General features: G+C 49.3%; 1 protein-coding gene across 1 annotated transcript in view; it reads right to left on the minus strand.

The window, feature by feature from the left end:
- The window catches only part of EI24 (EI24 autophagy associated transmembrane protein), a 512064-nt gene that overhangs the window by 185030 nt on the left and 306581 nt on the right, over positions 1 to 20453 (minus strand). The gene's annotated exons all lie outside the window — the stretch shown is intronic.

Here is a 20453-nt window from a genome sequence, read left to right on the forward strand (position 1 = left end):
CCCCCGACCTCACTATCTGTAAAATTCCACTTTGTTGTATTAATCTTATTTGTTTAACTCTCTTTTCTACATTTTTTTTTTTTTTTTAAAGTGTTTCCCATGATCACGATTATATTAGCAATGTACCACAAACAATCCTGGTTTTCTGTAAAAAGTGCACAAAATCCAAAACTCTTCCCTGCCCTCCCTGGCACTCACCAAGTGCCTCCCTCCTCTTTCCACCTCCCACCCCCATTCCCCTTAAGTCTCTTTTGCCTCACTAGCCATCTGTGACTATCTTTCATTCCAGATCCCACTTTCTACTATATCCATGGTTGTCCCCAGTATAACCCCGGCTATGCAAAAACATTAGAGCTCTGAACTTGGTCCCCACCAAACTCCCGAATTTTTCATGGTGTCCTTTTTCCCCCTCTCCAGCCCTAGCCTGATGCCATTTCATCTTTTTCCCTCCTCCAAATGGCATTTTTTCCACTTGTCGGCTAACCCTAATTATACTCGCTATAACATCGGTTATCTCTTGCATCGAAAAATGGTGGCTTTTTCATTTCTGCCTCTATGCTGCAAAGCACCAGGGGAGATATAGCTATAATTTGGAATATTTATAACTACTGGACGGAATGACCCCAGAACCATCCCGGAATTCGAGTCAATGCTTCGTGCCCAAGTTGTTTCATACCTGGTCCAATTCCGCCCAGCAGTTTTTGCTGTGCTGTGTGCAAATTTTGACATTTTCTCTATGGGGAAATGAATCGTGTTAGGCCGAAAACAGCCTTTTTTTGCTTTGATACCCTTTTCATTTTTTAACAAATCTTTCCCAAAATGTCCAGTCTGGAGCGTCTGTGATAGAATCAGCCAAATCAGTCATGCAACTCAAAAGTTATTAGAAATTCCATTTTCGGATTTCCTATGGAACTTGATACTCAAATATAGTGCAGTGACTGCCGCACTATGAGATCCCCAAATAGGGTCTGTCTACAGTCTTGAGAAGTGTCTGTCCTGGGTTGATAAAAATCTGTATAAAGTAGCACTGCCTTGCTAAAAGCTTGCATTTTAGCTAATACCCACAATGCCTTGATGATGTAGCTCTGAACTGGTGGTGAACAACGATGGTTACTAGGTGGTGGTGTGACGTGTGTGACTTGGCTCAATGGAATATTCTACTTTCACATTTCATATGAAAGGGCTTTTTCAAGCCTTTTTAAACCTGCCATAACTTTGCTGGCATTTGTTAAACATGCTCCAACCACAAGACTGTCAGATTATACTACACTGATGATCCCTAATAAGGATGAAATCACGTATGTAGTTGTATGCAGTCTTCAGAAGGGATTGATTACTCACCGTAATTGCATTTCTGGTGCTTGTATCTGCTTAGATTAAAATGCTCTGCATAGTCAGACATCTAGTGGAAGTCGCAGAGTATTACAAGATTTGTTTTTGAAATTCAAAAACAGACGTTGACAGGGCGTGATTAGTAATACTATCTCTAGAGTGATGTGTACTGTACACATGGTCGTTCACGCGTCAAGGTCCCTCAGACTTTTTCTTTCTGACATGAGGTTGCAAGAAGTATAGCTGGAGTACAGATGTTGTAAAGCAGAAAGTGATAACCAAGAAAACATCCATTTGCCTTCTACTGCAGTTAGGGAGGAAGGGTGGGTACATGTGAATCTAAGCAGATACAAGCACCAGAAATAGGATTACTGTGAGTAATGTATCCCTTCTGGATCTTGTGGATCTGCTTAGATCACATGCTCAGCATAGATTAGCGAGCAGTATCTGGAGAAGGAGGTGGGAAGTTAGAAACTACAGCTGCAAAGAGATGTTTTAGAACTGCTTGTCCCACCTGTGAATCTGCTTCAGAATGTGTGTCAATGCAGTATTGCTGTGTGAACGTATGGATGGGACTCCATGTAGCAGATTTGCAGATGGCATCCAGAGGGACGTTTGCAAAGAAAGCTAAGATATCCCCTGTACCTCTGGTAGAGTTTTCCCTTGGTGTAAAAGGTAGAACCTTTTTGGATAGGGAATAGAAGAGCTGTATGCACCGGACTATCCATCTGGAGATGGCGCTTTTTGACATGTGATCGCCTTCTCTACCAGGCGCTATGGAAACAAAGAGTTGGTCTGTTTTCCTTAGGGGTTTTGTTTTGTTGACATAGTACGAGACCGCCATCGGTACATCTAATGTATGGAGGCTTCTTTCTGCTGAGTTTGATGGACTTTGAAAGAAGTTGGGAAGTTCTATGGATTGGTTTGCATGAAATTTTGAAATGTACTTCGGTGAAAACCTATGTTGTGTTCGGAGGACAACCTTGTAATTGTGTATAATGAAAACGGGGTCTTGTACAGACAAAGCCTGAAGCTCACCGACTCGCCTTATGGAGGTGATCGCTACCAGGAATGCAGTTTTATAGGTAAGATGCTTGAGGCTTGCTTTGTGCATAGGCTCAAAGGGTGGACCCATGAGCTTGGAGAGCACAACACTGAGATCCCAACCCGTGGGCGAGTGTTGGAAATTGCGGGGTATAGCCTTTTTACCCCTTCCATGAATGCCTTAATGACAGGGACTTTCCACCAGGACACCTTGTTCTGTGAAGTGGTGTAAGCCGATAGGGCCACCAGGTGCACCTTTGAAGAATTAAATACTAAGGCGGAGTCTAGTAAGTAAAGCATGTAGTGTAGAATGTTAGCTGGAGAACATTCTAATGGGTGTAATGATTGTGATGTGCACCATATCACACATCTCTTCCACTTATTAAAATAGCAGTGCCTGGTGTTAGGTTTTCATGCCTCTTTAAGGATATCTGTACACCTTTGTGGAAGGTTTAAGTGGCCAAACTCTATGACTTCAGGAGCCAAGCTGCCAAGTTCATTGATTGTGGGTGTGGGTGGAGGGATGTCCCTTTGTGTTGTGTCAACATGTTGTACGAGTACAGGAGCTTGATTGGGTTGCACATCGCCAGTTTGAGCAGATGTGGAAACCAAGGATGTCTCGCCCACATAGGAGCAACCAGGATTAGGGTTACTTGTTCCTGGTGCATCTTGCGCACTATCATGCTCAGGAGTGGTGTCAGGGGCCAGGGGAGGCCCAAGTGTAAGCACATTTCCCTGACCAGTTCATCTACAGGGCGTTCCCCTTGCACCCTGGCTGGGGAAACCTGTACGTGAAGTCTGGGCAGTGTGCGTTTTGTTTTGTGGCGAACAAGTCTAGTGGGGAGGGACCCCAAAGTAAGAATATTTTGGCTAGGATATCTGTCGAGTTGCCACTCGTGTTCTTCTGGCAGTGGGTGTCTGCTTAGAGTGTCTGCCAGAGAATTGAGTTCCCCTGGAACGTGTTGAGATGTTAGGAACATGTTCTGCTTGAGTGCCCACTTCCATATTTTTTGGGATAGCTTGGACAGACAGAGTGTGTGCCTCCCCGCTTGTTCCGATAGAACTTGGTTGTGGTGCTGTCTGTGAAGACCTGCACTGTTTGACCTTGTAGGTGCAGCTGGAAGGCCTGAAGAGCTTTGTGGACTACCAAGAGCCTCAGGGAGTTGATCTGTCTTTGGGCAGTCGCATGTGTCCACTGTCCGTGGCCTGTGTGGTGGAGGTAGTGCGCCCCCCAACTGGCGAGTGAGTGAGGCATCTGAAATTAGGATTGCTTGGGCTGGTGGAGCGCAAAAAGGTTTTCCTTTTAACAAGTTGCCCTTGGACCACAACCGAAGAGCCTGAACCAGAGTTAGCAAAACAACCACTAGATTGTCCCAATGTGTGCTTGCCTGAGACCACTGTTTCGCTATCCATTCCTGTATTGGATGCATGCGCAGGCACGCGTGAGGAACCAAGTAAATGCAAGAGGCCATCATACCTAGCAAGCGCATTGCTTTGCATACCGCTATCTGGCAGGCGACCCTGTATTTAGGTACCAGCAACAGCAAATGTGGTACTCTCTGGATTAAGGGGAATGCCAGCTCCTCCTTTGTGTTTAGGATAGCCCAGAGAAATGGGTTTATTTGGCTGGGGACTATACTTGATTTTTTTCTTGTTGATAGAGAAACCCAGATTGAAGAGTAGGCTTTTTGTCTTTTGCATATTTTTTTTTTTAAACACTCTTTATTGGCATTTTATTATAACAACCTCAAAACACCCCTTTCCCCACCCTCCACTCTCGCCCACCCCCGAACAATTTTCCCAGTGAACCTCTACCAAATGTCCAGTCAAACGATATCAACAACTACCCGATCCCACCCACACCCCAAAACTCTCCCCCCTCTCAGTGTTCATAGCAGTCTGTCAATTCTCACTCCCCGCCTCGTCCCCAGCCCACTACTCTCCTTTGTCCGTGAGCAAACACCAACCAGGTGGTCCAACCATCAGCACCCATCACCATATTCTCTTTGCATTTCTGACCTCTCTGTTATTCCTTCCTGCCTCTAGTCTTTTACAGAGGTCACAGATCATTGTCTCTCGATAAATCCCCCAACAGTTGAGCCCAATGAATCGTTACATCCGTCCGCTCCGCCCCCGAGTTTGCCTTCTGTAGCACTGTTAACTCTGCCACTCCCCATCTCCGCACATCCTTCTGCCACTGACTGAACGTCGGGCCATGTGGGGATTTCCACGCTATCGCCATACGGCGCTTAGCTAAAACCAGCAAGAACCGGCCCATTTTATTCTGTAGTCTGTGCTTCTTTCGCCCTGGCAACTTACTACATAAGCAAATTTCCGGGTTGCGGTCCCAACTGGTTCCCAGCCCCTCATTAACTCCTTTAAGAACCTCCTCCCAATACTCAGCTATTATCGCGCACTCCCACACCATATGCCAAAATCCTGCCTGCGCTGATCCAAACCTAGGACAGGTATCTGAGCGCTCCCTACTCATAGCGTTGAGTATCACCGGGGTCACATATACCCTATGTAAGATATTGAATTGGACCAACTGAAACCGGGCATTTCTGGATGTTTTCCGGACCAATTCCCAGATCTGCGCCCATTCTTCATCTGGTATTGGGCGCCCCATATCCATCTCCCACTTTTCCTTAACCTTTAATACCCCCTCTGCTTTCTCCTCCTGGAGTGCCCTATAAACCCGTGCAATACGTGCCCTACCACCCGTTCGGTCTAAAAGCACTCGAAGCACTGGACAGGGCTCTGGCTCTGCAGGAATCCCCGCCCATAATTCCGCCATTCTCCGGACCACTGCCCCATACGTTAAAAAGAGAGCCTGCGGTAAATCAAACTTCTGGCACCATTCCTCGCAAGTAAGCATCCTATCCCCCTCAAAGAAATCCCCCACCGTTTCACAACCCTTCTCTCTAAGTCTCTGTATTCCCATCCTCCCAATCACCTGATAAAGCGATTGGTCCACACCCCACGGAAGACCACCTTCATACCTCCCCTGCACCCCCCTACCACCCATGTATTTCCTCCACGTCTCCCTCACTGCTTCAAACACTACGGTCCTCCCTATCGCGGCTACCGGGCGCCATAGTAACTCCACCGGCCTAATAGTCGGCAGCCAAGTCCCCACCAATGCCCTGAGGGCTTCCCCTCCCAATTGATTCCATGCTAGCACCGATTGTAATTGTGTCGCTACAAAGTATCGCTCGCAGTGAGGGAGACCTAGGCCCCTCTTCTCCCTAGTCCTTTGCAGAATTCCCAAAGACACCCTTCTCCTCCCAACACCCCACAGTAGCTCCCTAATTTTGACATCCAGCATTTTAAAGAATATTTTCTTAGCCACATACGGGATATTGGTGAAGAAGTAAAGAAGTCGCGGGAGGACCACCATTTTAAAAAGCGCCATCCTACCCATCAACGAAAGGGGCAATACTTTCCATACCTGAATGGAGTCTCCTATTCTGGATAGCGCTCTCCCCGTATTATGTACAAACGTTTCCGTAATCTCATGGAACACCTGTATCCCCAGATACTGAAATGATTACGGGTCCCATTTTATCCCCAGCTCTGGCAGCTCTCCCACTGGCCGCCCCCTCAAGGCCCCCAGTGGGAAGAGGACCGACTTCCCCGGATTTATACTGAAGCCCGACATCCTTCTGAAGTTTTGTAAAATCTCTAGCAGCTCTGGGAGTCACATATAACAACAGATCGTCCGCATAAAGGGACACTACATGTTTTTGTCTCCCCACCTCTATTCCAGCTTCCCCCATCTCCTGCCGCAAAAACGCCGCCAGCGGTTCTAGGGCTAGGGCAAACAAAATTGGGGAGGCTGCGCACCCCTGCCTCGTCCCTCTTTCCAATTCCCATCTTTCAGACACCCAGTTATTGGTCCACACCATTGCCACCGGCTTTGTGTACAGCAGAGCCAACCACCGACGCATCTTATCCCCAAACCCAAATTCCTGCAGCACCCGAAACAGCCACTTCCACTCCAAACAATCAAACGCTTTCATGGCGTCAAACGAGGCTATCGCCATCGCCTTTCGTCGCAACTTTACAGAATCCATCACGTGGTGCAGTCGGGAAATATTGCCTGACGTGCTCCTGCCCCCAATAAACCCACATTGGTCCGGATGGACCAAGTCCGGCGCCACCACCGCCAATCTAGCCGCCAAATTTTTCGGCAGAATTTTCCCATCTACATTTAATAAGGAAATGGGCCGATACGCTGCACATTCTCTCGGGTTTTTCCCCTCCTTCAGAATTACTGTTATCATCGCTTCTCTCATCGAGTCCGGGAGGCAGCCCTTCTGAAAAGCCTCTTCATAGACCAACCGCAGTTGCGGTGCCAGTAACTCGGCAAACGTAGAATAAAACTCCACCGGGAGCCCATCGCTACCAGGCGCTGTGCCGTTCCTCATCGTACAAATCGCCCAACGGATATCCCCCTCCCCTATCGGGGCTTCCAACTCCTCCTGCCTATCATCCCCCAGTTTTGGCAGGTGCAACGAGCCTAGAAGGTCCTCCACCTCCTCATCTACATACCCACCTTCGCTTGTGTACAATTCCCTGTAGAATGCTGCAAAAGCATTATTAATCTCTTTCTGAGTTCCCACTACCTCCCCCGTATTCGACCTTAACCGAGTTATTACACGGCAAAGGTTTTCCTTGTCAATCAGCCACGCCAACAATGTACCTGCCCTGTCACCCTCCCCATGTAACCGAACATCACGCCTGCCAGAATCGAAATGTGACAGCTCAGCCAGAGTCTCCTGATAGGACACCAGCTTCTGCGCCAAGACCTTCCACCCCTGCTGCCTCCCTATCCAACTCCGCCACCTGAGCCTCCGTCCGCTGTAGCGTATCTGAGAGCCTTTTATGCATTCCTACCGGCATAGATAGGCAGTTCCCCCGCATTGTTGCCTTAAAGGCATCCCAGAGCACTCCCCTAGAAGCCAACAAGCCTTTGTTCAGTCCGGCGCTGACAGATCTCGCTGGCCCCACACAGCATTACCACCAAAGGGGAGTGGTCTGATAAAGTGTGACCCAAGTACGTTGCCTCTCCAAAGAACTGGCAATGTTCCCTTCCCGTTATCACATAGTCCAGACGTGAATACGAGCCATGCACCCCCGAGTAGTAAGAAAAATCCCTCTCCTCCCCGTGCTTCTCCCTCCACACCTCCACCAAATCTAGTTCCCATACTATCTCTCGAAGGGACCCCGCCATATATCTTTTTGGGACCCCCATACTTCCCGATGTATCCAACCTGTCATCCAATGTGCAATTGTAATCCCCTCCCCATATTATCATCTCTCCCCTATACTGCCCCATCGTACGCAATACTGAGGGAAAATACTCCTTATCGTCCACATTTGGCGCATACGAGTTAACCAGACAGATTATTCTACCTTCCCACAAGCATCGTGCCAATACCGTTCTACCCACCTCATCCTTTGTTGCCGCTTCCATTTCCAACGGGACCCCCCCCTCGCCACCCAGATAAGCACCCCTCGAGACTGGGTGGAGTACGTCGTACCCACTATCTGCCCCCCCATAGTTTCCTCAGTTTCCCCAATATCTCTGTACCCACGTGTGTCTCCTGTATCAAGGCCACCTATATCCCCTGTCGTTTCAGAAACTCCCCCACCCTACGCCTCTTCTGATAACTCCCTAATCCCCGAACATTCCAAGTCCCAATTTTCAACCCTTCTCTCTTAGCCATATCCCCAGCGTTCCCCGTGTTCAAGTAACCCCCTCCCGCTACTCCCCAATGCTACCCCCGACATCCAACATCACCCTCATACTCCCCCTACCGCTCTTTCCCTGCTGAGTCGAGCCCTGTCCCCTCTCTGGACACTTTACCCTCCCCCCTGCACCCACCCCCAACTTGGTGCGTTCCCCCTCACCCCTTCCCCCCGTCCCTTCTAACCTCCTCCCACTCCCCCTTACCCTGAGTGCCCCTTCCTCCCCCAACTCCCACCCTCCCCCATACCCTTTCCTGTAGCCAGAGACCCCCTGATCTACTCAGCCCTCCCCATCCATAGAGCTAGTAAACAGTGGAGTCTTATAAATTAGGGGCTCTACTACTGTCCCCCATGCCACACCTCCGACACTAAACCCCTGCTTCTATCCACCCTGCACTCCTCCAGCTATCCCCTATGCTAATGCACCATACCTAACTCATTCCCCCTCATCCCTGCCCATTCTCCTCCACCCCCCGGGCTCCCTTCCCCTCCAACTCCCTCGGATGGACCCCCACCTTCTGTCCTCTTGTGTCCAGCCAGTCCCACACCTCCCTAGGGGAAGTGAAAAACCACAACTTTCCCTCCGACAACACCTTCAATTGCACTGGGAAAAACATCATGTACTTCAAATTAAGTTCCCGCAGGCGGCTTCTCACCGCATCAAATGACCTCCTCTGACGTTGCACCTCCAACGTGAAATCTGGAAAAATCCTCAATCTTGCCCCTCCAATTTCATAGAAGCCCGCCCTACGAGCCTCTTGTAGAATCGCATCCCGATCCCTAAAATTCATGATTTTTGCCACCATCACTCTTGTTGGGGCACCCGGAGGAGGAGGCCATCCCGGCACCCTGTGAGCCCTCTCCACCATAAACAGATTGGAGAGGCCCTTAATACCTAACACTTTCAATATCAGATTTTCCACTAAGAGCTCTGCACTAGGCCCCTCCTCCCTCTCCGGGACACCCACCAGGCGGATATTACAGCGCCTAGAGCGACCCTCCGCATCCTCCCCTCTCAGTTCCAGTACCCGGGTCGCCCCCACCAGGCCCGCCACCTGGTTCTGCAACTTCCTAACATCATCCTCCACCGTGCTGACTCGCTGCTCCACTTCTTTTACCCTCTGACATACTTTGCAGAGGTCCGCTCTCACAAGGGAGAAATCCATCCACATCTCCTTAATACTTTCCCGAAGGGTGTCTCTGGAGACCTGTATCGCCTCCATCAGCGAGTCCAGGGTCACAGAACTGCCCCCCCCCCGCGGGTTCACCCCCCACATGTCGATCCAGTCCTTCTTGTCTGAGCGTTTTATCCTTTGCCTCTGTATATTTCTCGATGCGTTGCTGGCTTTTACCCACTGTCAGGAAGGCCTTTATAGCTCGATGCCAAATCTACCACTTCGCAGTCCAGTGGCGCCCCAGTAGTTAGCGCTGCTTCTCTCGGCTATATTCTTCAGCGAGGCACCCCCTTATTATGAGTGGTCCCCCACCAGTGGCCCAGCCCACTGCCGCAAATCCCAGCGGGCCCTTCACCAAGTCTATTACTTCCCCAACGGCCCAGTGTCCACTCTCTCTCCCCCTGCTCACCCAGTCCACCGACTCCAAAGGCCACAGTCACCACTTGCTGCTCCTCTCTAGATCACCACCACAGTCCCCGGCGCCGACCCCTTTGAGCATTCAGTGGGGTCTGCACTCTCCTCCAACCTGGTTGGGGGCGCTTTCCCGCCCATCCTTCTCCTCACCTCCAGTTGTCCTCTGCCTCAGTCTCCAGGGGTCGCCCCCTTTGGCACCCCCCCTGGCTCCGGGGGGGGGCGCTCCTCCTCTCCCCCGGGTAGCAGGGTCCCACCAATAAGGGAAATATCCAGGTGCGCCCCCTATCACTGCGCCAGCGGGACCACCGCTCCCGGTCCCTGCACTATCTGCGGGTCTTCTGGGCTTTCCGGACTGTGAGCCCCCAGCCTCAGGATCACTTCTCCCGCCGCCTCTCCAGCCCCCCAAGGGCCGACCGCCTCCACTCCAGGGGAATGTGCACAGTCTTCCCCGGCTCTCCTCCGCGACCCCGTGGGGTCTCACCGCTTCACGAGGCAGCTGGCCCCAGCACGCCGTCTCCGCCAGGACCGCCTCCAGGGGTACCTCTTCAGCTCGCCCTGGTATCTGCTCCTTTTTTTCCTTGTCCCGCTCGCTGGTCGTCGGCCACCCCAGCTCCCCGGGGGCCGATCGCCTCCACCCCGGGAAGAGAGCCAGACTCTGCCACCTCACCACTTCCAGACGGGCCCTCTCCTCTCTATTATCGCACCGCTGTTCCCGCGGGGGGCGGGGAGAGCGATGCAACGCCGTTCGCCACGTCAAAAACAGCTAATCCTGGCACACCTTCACCGCCGGAGCCGTTTCCGTCCCTCCAGACCCAGGCAGACCACAGCCGTCATTCTCACTCCATTGCAGGGGCCATCTTGGATATTTCCTTCCCGCCGAGGCCGCGGAATGTTGGACAGCTGTACTGAGTGCATCTCACCTCGTTCACGCTTCAGGGTGAGACATCCCTGTCTCCAATCCCCCAGCTTTTATCCCCTTCCGACTAAGCTGCGTTCGCGGGGCTTTTACATGCATGATTTTGCCCGGATTCTGTCGGCAGCACGAGAGCTCTGCGGGCTCACATGCACCTCGTTCGGCAGTTAGCCACACCCCCGTCTTTTGCATATTTAACTTTCAAATTTGAGGAGATTCTCTGGTGATTGGCCAGTCGTCCAAATAAGGGTATACTGGGATGGAATTTCTGCACAGGTGTGCTGCCACTACTGCAAGCACCTTGGTGAACACTCTTGGTGCAGAGGTGATGCCGAATGGGAGTACTTTGAACTGGTAATTTTCTGGCGCCATCTTGAAATGCAGGTATTTTCTGTGCACAGGGTGCATTGAAATATGAAAGTATGCATCTTTCATGTCCAATGTCGCCATGAAGTCCCCCCATTTCAGGAGTAGAATCACCTCCTGAAGCGTGGTCATACGAAACTTTTGTGGTTTGACATATTTGTTTGCAGGGCGCATGGGGAGGTCTTATTTTGGCCCAAGGAAGTACCTTGAATAAATACCCTTGTTCAATAGGTTTGCCGGGACGATTTCTATTGCGTCCTTCTCAAGCAGCGCCTTTATCTCCTCTAGCAGTATGGCTTTTTCTTCTGCTGTTAGTTTCTTTTGTCTTAGCGTGCAGTATGGTGGTTTCTGAAGTGGCTCGATGCAGTACCCGGCTGCCACGGTGGGCAACACCCACTTGTCCGATGTTATCCCCTCCCATGCATGGGTGAATTGAGTGATTCGGCCTCCTACTGGAGTGGCATGCGAGGGGACCTGAAACAGCGTGTCAGTTTGGGAGGGACTGAGCCTCTCCCAGGTGAGGTTCTGCCTCTTCCTTCCTCTGCCTCTTTTATTACCTCAATGAAAGCTGGACGAGGAACCTTGGCCGGGAGACTGGTTCCAGGATGAGGGCTGTCCTCCCTGGGAGTAGCCAGAGGAACGCTGTCCACTCTGGCCCGCGAAATCTCTTCGAGTTTGGGGAACCCTGTTGGGAATAAAGTCTGTTAGCTGGCCAAGGGACTTCAGAGTGTTGTACTCGTCCTTGGCACTCTTTACATGGCCTTACCAAATAGTAAGTTTGGCTCCATTGGCATGTTGAGGAGGGTTACTTGGGTCTCTAGCTTAAACGCTGACTGCCTAAGCCAGGCATGCTGCTTAATGAGGGTCCCTTCCGCTATGATGCGTCCTGCGTTATCCGCCACATCAAGGTTGTTTTTCAGGATGTAGATTGAGATCTGTTTGCCTTCCGATACAGTCTTAAGCAGCTGGGCCCTTAGTGGTCCTGCAACGGCTTCTAGTTGTTCCAGCTCATCCCATTTGTTGCAGCCGTAACTAGCTAACAGTGTCGTATTGTTAGCAATTCTTGTCTGGTATCCTGCAGAGGAAGCAACATTTCTCCCAAACGCATACATCTTTTTACTCTCCTTGTCTGGCGGGGTTTCTGCCAACGCCAGGGGAGTGCCTGCCCTTTTTCTGGTGGTGGTAACTACCAGGGAATCTGGACTGAGCTGGCTCCTAATGTTTAGGGGGTCAGTGGGCGCGGGCTGGAACAGCTTTTCTATCCTTAGGTTGACCTCCCTTGTAAAATGAGGTGTTGTTGAGGACTGTTGAATACATCTCTGGACTGACTGCAGGAGAGGTATGAATTGTGACTGCTTTCTTGTCCCCCAGGTTGCCTTCCACAAAGTCCATATCGACCTGTGTCTCCTAATGTTGAAATGTTGCGCCGCCTTTAGCAACAACTCGCTGTACTGGAGTTGGTTGTCAACCGGAGAGTCTGCAACCGGCTGGTCCTGATGGTATGGTGACTGTACTATGAAATGTCGTCATCGTAGTACTGGTTTTGGTCCTGGCTATAGAAGTCCCCCTGAAACCCTGCTTTAGTCGTCATAATACAAGTCCTGAGATGGGTCTTGGTAATGAGTGGTGTCTTGGGAAGCTGAGGTTGGAATGCCTAGAGCGGCGGTGCTCGGCTGTGGGTCAAGGCAAGACTTTTTGAGAGGAGAAGGCTCTGTTGATGCCCATGGCAGTGAGGCATCTCTAAGTTCCGTTAGTTGGTCGGGGTGTTTGTCCATGAAGTTCACGAAACAGGACATTCTCCCAAAAATTGTGGCAAATTGTTCTGGTGTAAAATGAAATTCTGGTGGGAAGCCCGAGATGACAGGGCCCTGGGAGGGAGTGGCATCTTTAGCAGCGGTGGGCTTTGAGGGAATGGTATCCTTGTGGCGCATAGCCCGAGAGAGGGCGTCTAAGGGCGTAGAAACCTCTGTTTGGGTGACTTTGGGGGTGAGGGACGTCGACATTTTGTGTTTTTTCGGTGACCTTGCCTTTAAGTAGTGAAGTGCTAACCTGTTTTTTAAATGCTTGTATCTTCAGTGCTTTTTAGGAGACACCGAGATGCCTTTCGACGCCTGTTCTTCGGCACGCAAAAGGAGGGCCTTTTTATATGTAGTGTCTGAACCGACCTTAGCTTTCGGTTTTGGGGAACTGTCAGTAGGCGAACGCATGTGCAATGGGCCAGAGGACAGTGATGAACCTGAGGCTTTATCCCCGGTCAACGCATGGGCCTTGATGGTCGATGGTGTCGTCGAGAGTGGGCCGTGGGGTATTTCCTTAGCGTGCTTGTGTCTGCTGTGGCTGCCAGGTGTCTTCTCCATCACAGGACCAACGGCTTGCTTCTCGGAGTCGGGGGCCTGCACTTGGGGTCCAGACGGATCCTGATCGCCCTCAGCGTCACTCATGACTCTCTAACTGCCCTTGCTGGAATCTTCTGTGACGTCTATGGAGGCCTCGGACTGCATGGCTTGAGCGGCCCAGCTTTTGTCCGCCGATCCTTTAGGGTTTTTGGCCCGATAAAAGCTGACAGGATTTACAGTGCTTTTCGGGGTGAACCCTCGGGAGACAGTGATTGCACACTCGGTGTGTGTCTTTCAACAAGAATTTACGGTGGCAGGAGAGACAACATTTAAATGGGGTTTCGTCCATTGTGTTTCAAAAGGGCAGTTGGGGTGAGAAAAAAAGTAAGGGGATAATGGGATAAACATTCTCTGAAAGTAGTCAGTATAGAGAACCTCACCCCTCTCTCCCTGCTGTAATGGGCCGAAGCCCGAAGAGGCCTGTAAGGCCGTGGCTGTGTGTCGATCTTCAGTCGGCGATGCTGTGGGTGTTCGTCAGGAGCCATCGAGTGGATGAGCAGTGGTGCGGCGAGGCGAACAATGGAAAGGAAGAAATACTACAAGTATAGCTTTAGTAAATCAAAGGCATCAGCCTGGAAGAGAACTCTGCATTTGCGACCAACTTCGATGGCAGAAAAAAACAATCTGAGGGACCATGGGTACAATACACATCACACTAGGGATAGCATTACTAATCACGCCCTGTCGACGTCCGTTTTCGAGTTTCGAAAACAAATCTTGTAATACTCTGCGACTTCCACTAGATGTCGTATGCAAAGCATGTGGTCTAAGCTGATCAACAAGCTCCAGAAATGTATTTATTTATTTTTACATTTGTAAAGTGCCTAAACCCCGAGGCATCAGGGCGCTGTTGCAAACCAGTTACATAATACAAAAAGCTTCAAATAGAGAGTCATACCGCTCCCGACGCACCAGCGTGGTAACAGTACAGATTGAGTGGTAGTCATTAGTTGTGTTCTAGAAGGACCACTAGGCAAATGCCGAGGTTTTCAGGACCTTGCGGAAGGCCCAATAGGGGGTCTTCTGCTCTTAGTTCTCGGAGAAAGGCATTCCATTGGTTCGCGGCCACCGATGGGAAGCACACTCCACCTCCTTTTCACTTTGGAGAGGACCAGCCAATTTGCTTAGAGGGACCTTACCTGTCTGCTGGATTTTGATTGTGTGAGTTTCTTAGCCAGATATTGTGGGGCAGGGTTGCTCAACATCTGTGGGTAATTGACATCATTATTACCCTAATAGGGAGCCAGTGCATCTTTTTTCTGGAGGCTGATATATGGTCTCTTTTGGGAAAATTCAGAGCAGCTCGTTATTTTGATTAATTTGTAGCTTATTTATGTTCCATTTGGAGGTCCCAGCAAAGAGGACATTACAATAATCCAGTCTTGGCCCTGTGATTGCTCTTGCAATGGTTAGGCAGCTCTTAGACGACAGGAATTGTCTAACTAAATTGATAAGTGTGGCGGTGTAAGATGCCAGTGCACTCACTTGTTTGGTGATCGATGTTAGGGAGAATTCTCAGAAATGTGCTAGTTCCTCTCTACCTTAGAGACCCCCAGCTTTTGAGGACTTGAATTTTTAACCTGGAGAGAGTGAGACCCCATTTTCCCACTCTCTCATGTCATGTATTTTAATGTGATTTTATTTTAATGTGATTTTGAACTCTGTTTCTTTTGGTTGTGGAGTCTGACAAACTCCATAGGCATCTTTTGACATTGTGTCACAGAGCACCTTCAGTGCAGTGCCACAGGGAAGTCTTGCCGATTTCCCCCAAAGGTTTAAATACCTTCTCTTGGATAAACTACTGTTTCCAAGAGCAGTGAAGTGAAATTGACTTTACTTACACTTGTAACTTTCTAGACCCAGCACACACCATCTTACAATAGGGTGCTGGAGGGGTAACTTAGTATCCCCTTTGTCTAGCTTCTCATGTACCATTTTTATGTTACCTTTTCCTCACTGAATGGCTGGTGGCAGTGGTTTACTTTTAACTACTGTGGTGTGCATTTACCGCGGGCTGCGTTCACAGCTGCAATAAAGCACCCTAGGGTGATATTTTGGTCAATATGGCCCGGTCGTCTTTTTTCACCATTTCCTTGTGGAAAGGTCCTTCTTGAGATTTACTCTGCACACCAAAATAGGTTTGGTCCCTATGTTCATTTTGTCTTTGGCGGGATTCACGAGTGAAACCCGCTTCTGGCTCCAGGGTGTCTGGTGGGGGCAGGAAGCGATGGGGGTGGCCAAAACTCGCTGTGCGAGACAGGAATGCACTCTTAGGTGATTGGCCGGTTGACTGTCCGGCAAGGACAGCCACCCTACTGAGTGACTGACAGCTAGGCTGGAATGAATGGGAGAAACCTGCATAAAAGGCGAGGTTTTTTGGTTTGGAAGGTGACCACTGGACGAAGGAATCCAAAGAAGAACTTGAAGAGGACCCCTGCTGCAACTCCTGGACCGTTGGTTTGTCCGGTGAAGCCCTGCTGCTGTGCAGAAACTACAAATTTGTATCAACAGAGAAGCCCCTGCAAGGACGACTTCTCCCTTTGAGTTGGCGGGACCAATCAACTTCAAAGTAAGCCATCTGGACATCCTCTCGGAGCTGGGTGAAATCCCACTGCAGTTGCTTCTGGAACTGAATAGCCAGGGAGAGGAACACCAGCTCGTGTGCGTTGCTTTTAAGCTGGCCAAGAGCTCCAGGAAGATCCTCCGGACTCCCAGGAAGCAGGACTGATCGAGCCTGAGCCACCTCAACAGAGTGCTGGACCCACGATGCAAGGAAAGCCCATCTCGATAGCTTGGAACCGCAGTGTTGCTATTTGCGGTAGATGCGAGGAGCTGAAACACCGAAGTGCCACTTGTTTGAAGACTGCTGGTTGCGGTCGGTGACCATCCCATTGCAGTGCAGGAGTCCCCAGACGTCCTCCCTCTTGTCCCCACGACTGAGGCCCAGGAACACCAGGATCTGCAAAGCTGCACAGGAACTGAAGTCATCTGCTACCCTTTTTCCAACCTAAAGGTACTGTCCAGTCTAAGAGAACTTACCTCTCGTTGTGTAACTGCACTTGTTCTGTCGGTGAGACCTGTTGAAGCTATCAGCAACTCTACATAGCAACCTCTTTACTTCACAAGTCTAAACAGCTTCTGACCTTGAATTCTTCTTTTCTACAAAGACCTCTAAAACATTGTGCAAGACTTTTACTTACCTGCAAGAAGTGCTTCAGCTCACCTCCTTCCAAGAAGGGGTTAACTAACTTTGCATTGGGGGTTACCAAAGTACCCGCTTCAAAATATTTGTGTGAACTCTTGTTCTGTTCCAATAACCCTTTTCTTTGCCAAACTCTTATGTCTGATTCTAAATGCAAACAGTGGTATATTAATGTCCACAGTGTCCTAGTTACTGAAGTCACCTGTGGGTGTAGGAAGCGTCGTGTGCCTTCCTAAAAGGGTACTTTCTGGTTTAGAAATATTAAGAGTGTGGATTTTGGAGTGTATTTGTGCGTTACTGTTATATTGCACCCTTCTGAGGGAGGCTTAATCTAACGGACTGTTACATTAATAATTGTTTAATCAAGAACCCTTGTGTGTAATAGTTTATTTTAATACTGTCACTGTGAATCTCTGTGCAACTCCCCTACAGCTCACTTTACATTGACCCCTCTTGAGATAAGCCTGGCTGCACAATACACTACCAACCTGTGTAGTACAGACTTATACCAAAAGTTGGGTTCCTATTGTCAGGAGGTCAGGGTTGTTGGAGTGCACCCAAAGGGTACTGCATACAATTTTGCCTAACAAGCGATAAAGAGGCCCAGTGTTTTTACTGATGGTGATACTGGGATCTGGATTCCATCTACTCTGAAAGCGGTGTACTGGGGGCTGAGCTTTGCAACATGAAGGGAGAGTCTACCAACAAGATCTTCGTCTTGTCGTCATTCAGGCATAAGACATTCGTGGCCATCCAGATTTAGATGGTAGCATACACTTTGTTGAGCCTGAGGGAGTCTTCGTCGTAAGAGCCTGACAGGGGAAGGAGTATTTTGGTGTCAACCGGCATAATTGGTATAGGATATGCCGATGTTGTCCAGTAGGTCGGATAGGGGTTTGATGAATATGTTGTACAATGAAGGGGAGACGCAGCAGCCTTGAGGGACGTCACAAGGTATGGGGATGGGCAGGGCACTTGCAGTGTCTGAGAAGACTTTAATGGATATACCATCTAGGAAGGATGCAATCCAAGCGGTAGCTTCATCAGAGAAGTTAGCAGAGGTGGTGACAAAGGGTCTCATGGTCTACAACGTCAAAAGTGGTAGAGCGGCTGAGATATCCGGTAGGACTCTGAAGGCATAGAGTTGGATTTTTAGATCCAATAGGGCTGATTCAGTAGCATGGCCTAGGCGGAAGCCAGATTGCTGAGCCCCTACAATCTTATTCGATTCCAGGTAGTGTTGGATCTGAATGTTTGCAGCTCCGTCTAGGATCTTGAGCAGGAAGAGAACTGTAGTGATTGGGCGGTAGTTGTTAGGCCCCTACGGGGCTTAGCTTAATCAACCCATGTATAAAGTAGCACTGCCCATTGAGCCAAAGAGAAAAGTTATTAGCAATTCAGTTTTTGCGTTTGCTATGGAACTTGATACTCAACTTAACTATAGAACCCTAAATAGGGTCAAGCCAGGTATGTAGTGGTCTGCAGTCTTGAGAAATGTCTTTAGGTTGATAAAGATCTGTAAAAAGTAGCACTGCCCAACTTGCATTTCAGCAAATGTGCATAGCCACAATGCCTTGCTGATGTGGCTCAGAACTGGTGGTGAACTTCCAGCAATGGTTACTAGGCAGTGTTCTGGCATCTGCGACTTGGCTCAAACAGAATATTTTACTTTCACATTTCATGTGAAATTATTTTTTCAAGCCTTTTTAAAGCCACCATAATTTTGATAGTGTTTGCTTCATATTATAAATACATATATGGGATACATTACTCACCGTAATCGTATTTCTGATGCTTGTATCTGCTTAGATTCACATGCTGTGCATAGGCCAACATCTAGTGGAAGCTGCGGAGTATTACAGTTTGTTTTTCGAAACTCGAAAAGGGGCGTCGAACTAGGGCGTGCCAGTAATACTATCCCTAGTGTGACGTCCACTGTACCCATGACACCTCACGTGTGTAGGACCCTCAGATTGTATTTTTTCTGACATGAGGTAGCATGAGGAGTAGCGTGAGTACAGAGTATCCAAGCAGATAAGATAGATAAGACTACCAGCATCCATGCGCCTTCGCTCAGAGGGGAGGAAAGACGGGCGCATGTGAATCTAAGCAGATACAAGCATCAGAAATACGATTACAGTGAATAATGTATCCCTTCTGAGGCTTGTGGAATCAACTTAGATCACATGCTGTGCATAGATTACCGAGCAGTGTTAGAAGAAGGAGGTGGGATGTGAGAAGGGTCACGAGCGAACACATGTCTTAGAACCGCTTGTCCCACTTGAGTATCTGCCTTGGAATGAGTGTCAATGCAGTAGTGCCGAGTAAAGGTGTGAAATGAGCTCCATGTAGCTGCTTTGCAAATGGTATCAAGGGGTACATTTGCAATGAAAGCCAGAGTGGCTCCAGTACCGACTACCCATCTAGAGATGGCATTTTTAGAGATACAATCTCCCTCTCTGCTTGGAGCTATGGAGACGAACAGTTGATCTGTCTTTCTAAACGGCCTGGTTTTGTCTGCTTAGTAGAGGACCGCCCTCCTCACATCTAGTGTGTGGAGTTTCACCTTAGCAGAGCTTTTGGGTTCTTGGAAAAAGGCTGGTAGCTCAATAGACTGGTTAACATGGAATTTGAAAATGAACTTAGGTGAGAACGTAGGGTGAGTGCGTAAAACCAGTTTATCCTTATGAACAGCAAAGAAAGGATCCTGCACTGACAGAGCTTGAATTTCACTGACCCTTCTTATGGATGTGATGGCCACTAAGAAGGCAGTTTTATAAGTCAAGTGTTTGAGACTGGATTTGTGCATGGGCTCAAAGGGGGGGGGGGGCATGAGTTTAGTAAGTACCACATTAAGGTCCCAACCTGGTGGCGGGTTAGAAATTGGAGGGTGGAGTCTCTTTACCCCATCCATAAATGCTTTGACAACTGGCACCTTCCACCATGACACCTTGTTATAGGAAGTGGTGTAGGCTGATAAAGCTGCCAGGTGTACTTTAAGTGAGTTAAATACTAACCCTGCATCCAATAGGTGGAGCATATAGGTGACGACATTAGAATGAGTACAATCAACTGGGTTGATTTGCTTATTCTGGCACCAAACCACAAATCGTTTCCATTTGTCATAGTAACAGTGTCTTGTGTTAGGTTTTCTTGACTCTTTCAAGGTATCCATACATCTCTGGGGTAGATTGAGATGTCCGAACTCTATGACTTCAGGAGCCATGCTGCCAAGTTAATCGAGTTGGGCTGAGGATGCACTGTTAGCCCCTCGTGCTGGGAGAGTAGGTTGTACCGCCACGGGAGTTTGATTGGGTCGCACACCACCAGTTTGCATAAGTGTGTGTATCACAGTGGTCTCACCTACATAGGAACAACTGCGTCATCGATTCCCTGTGGATCTTGTTGACCACCTTTCTCATCAGAGGGGTTGGTGGAAAAGCGTAGGCAAACATCCCAGACCAATTCATCCATAGGGCGTTCCCCTTGGAGCCTGGCTGGGGGAACCTGGATGCGAAGTCTGGGCATTGCCTGTTTTCGCTTGTGGCAAATAGGTCTAGAGTTAGAGTGGGGATACCCCACTGAGAGAAGAGGTCTCCTACGACTTCTTCGTGTTGTGTCCACTCGTGTTCTTCTGGAATGGGATCCCTGCTCAGAGCATCTGCTAGCGAGTTGAGATTCCCTGGAACATGTTGGGATGACAAGTAAATATTCTGTTTGAATGCCCATCTCCAAATTTTCTGGGCAAGCTTGGACAGATTTTCCGAACGAGTGCCCCCTTGTTTGTTTAAATAAAACATCGCTGTCGTGCTGTCTGTTAGGATCTGCACTGACAGGTTGGATAGGAGGGGTTTGAA

The sequence above is a fragment of the Ambystoma mexicanum genome, chromosome 9, assembly GCF_040938575.1.
Source record: "Ambystoma mexicanum isolate Mex_15411 chromosome 9, UKY_AmexF1_1, whole genome shotgun sequence".
NCBI classification, from domain to species: domain Eukaryota; kingdom Metazoa; phylum Chordata; class Amphibia; order Caudata; family Ambystomatidae; genus Ambystoma; species Ambystoma mexicanum.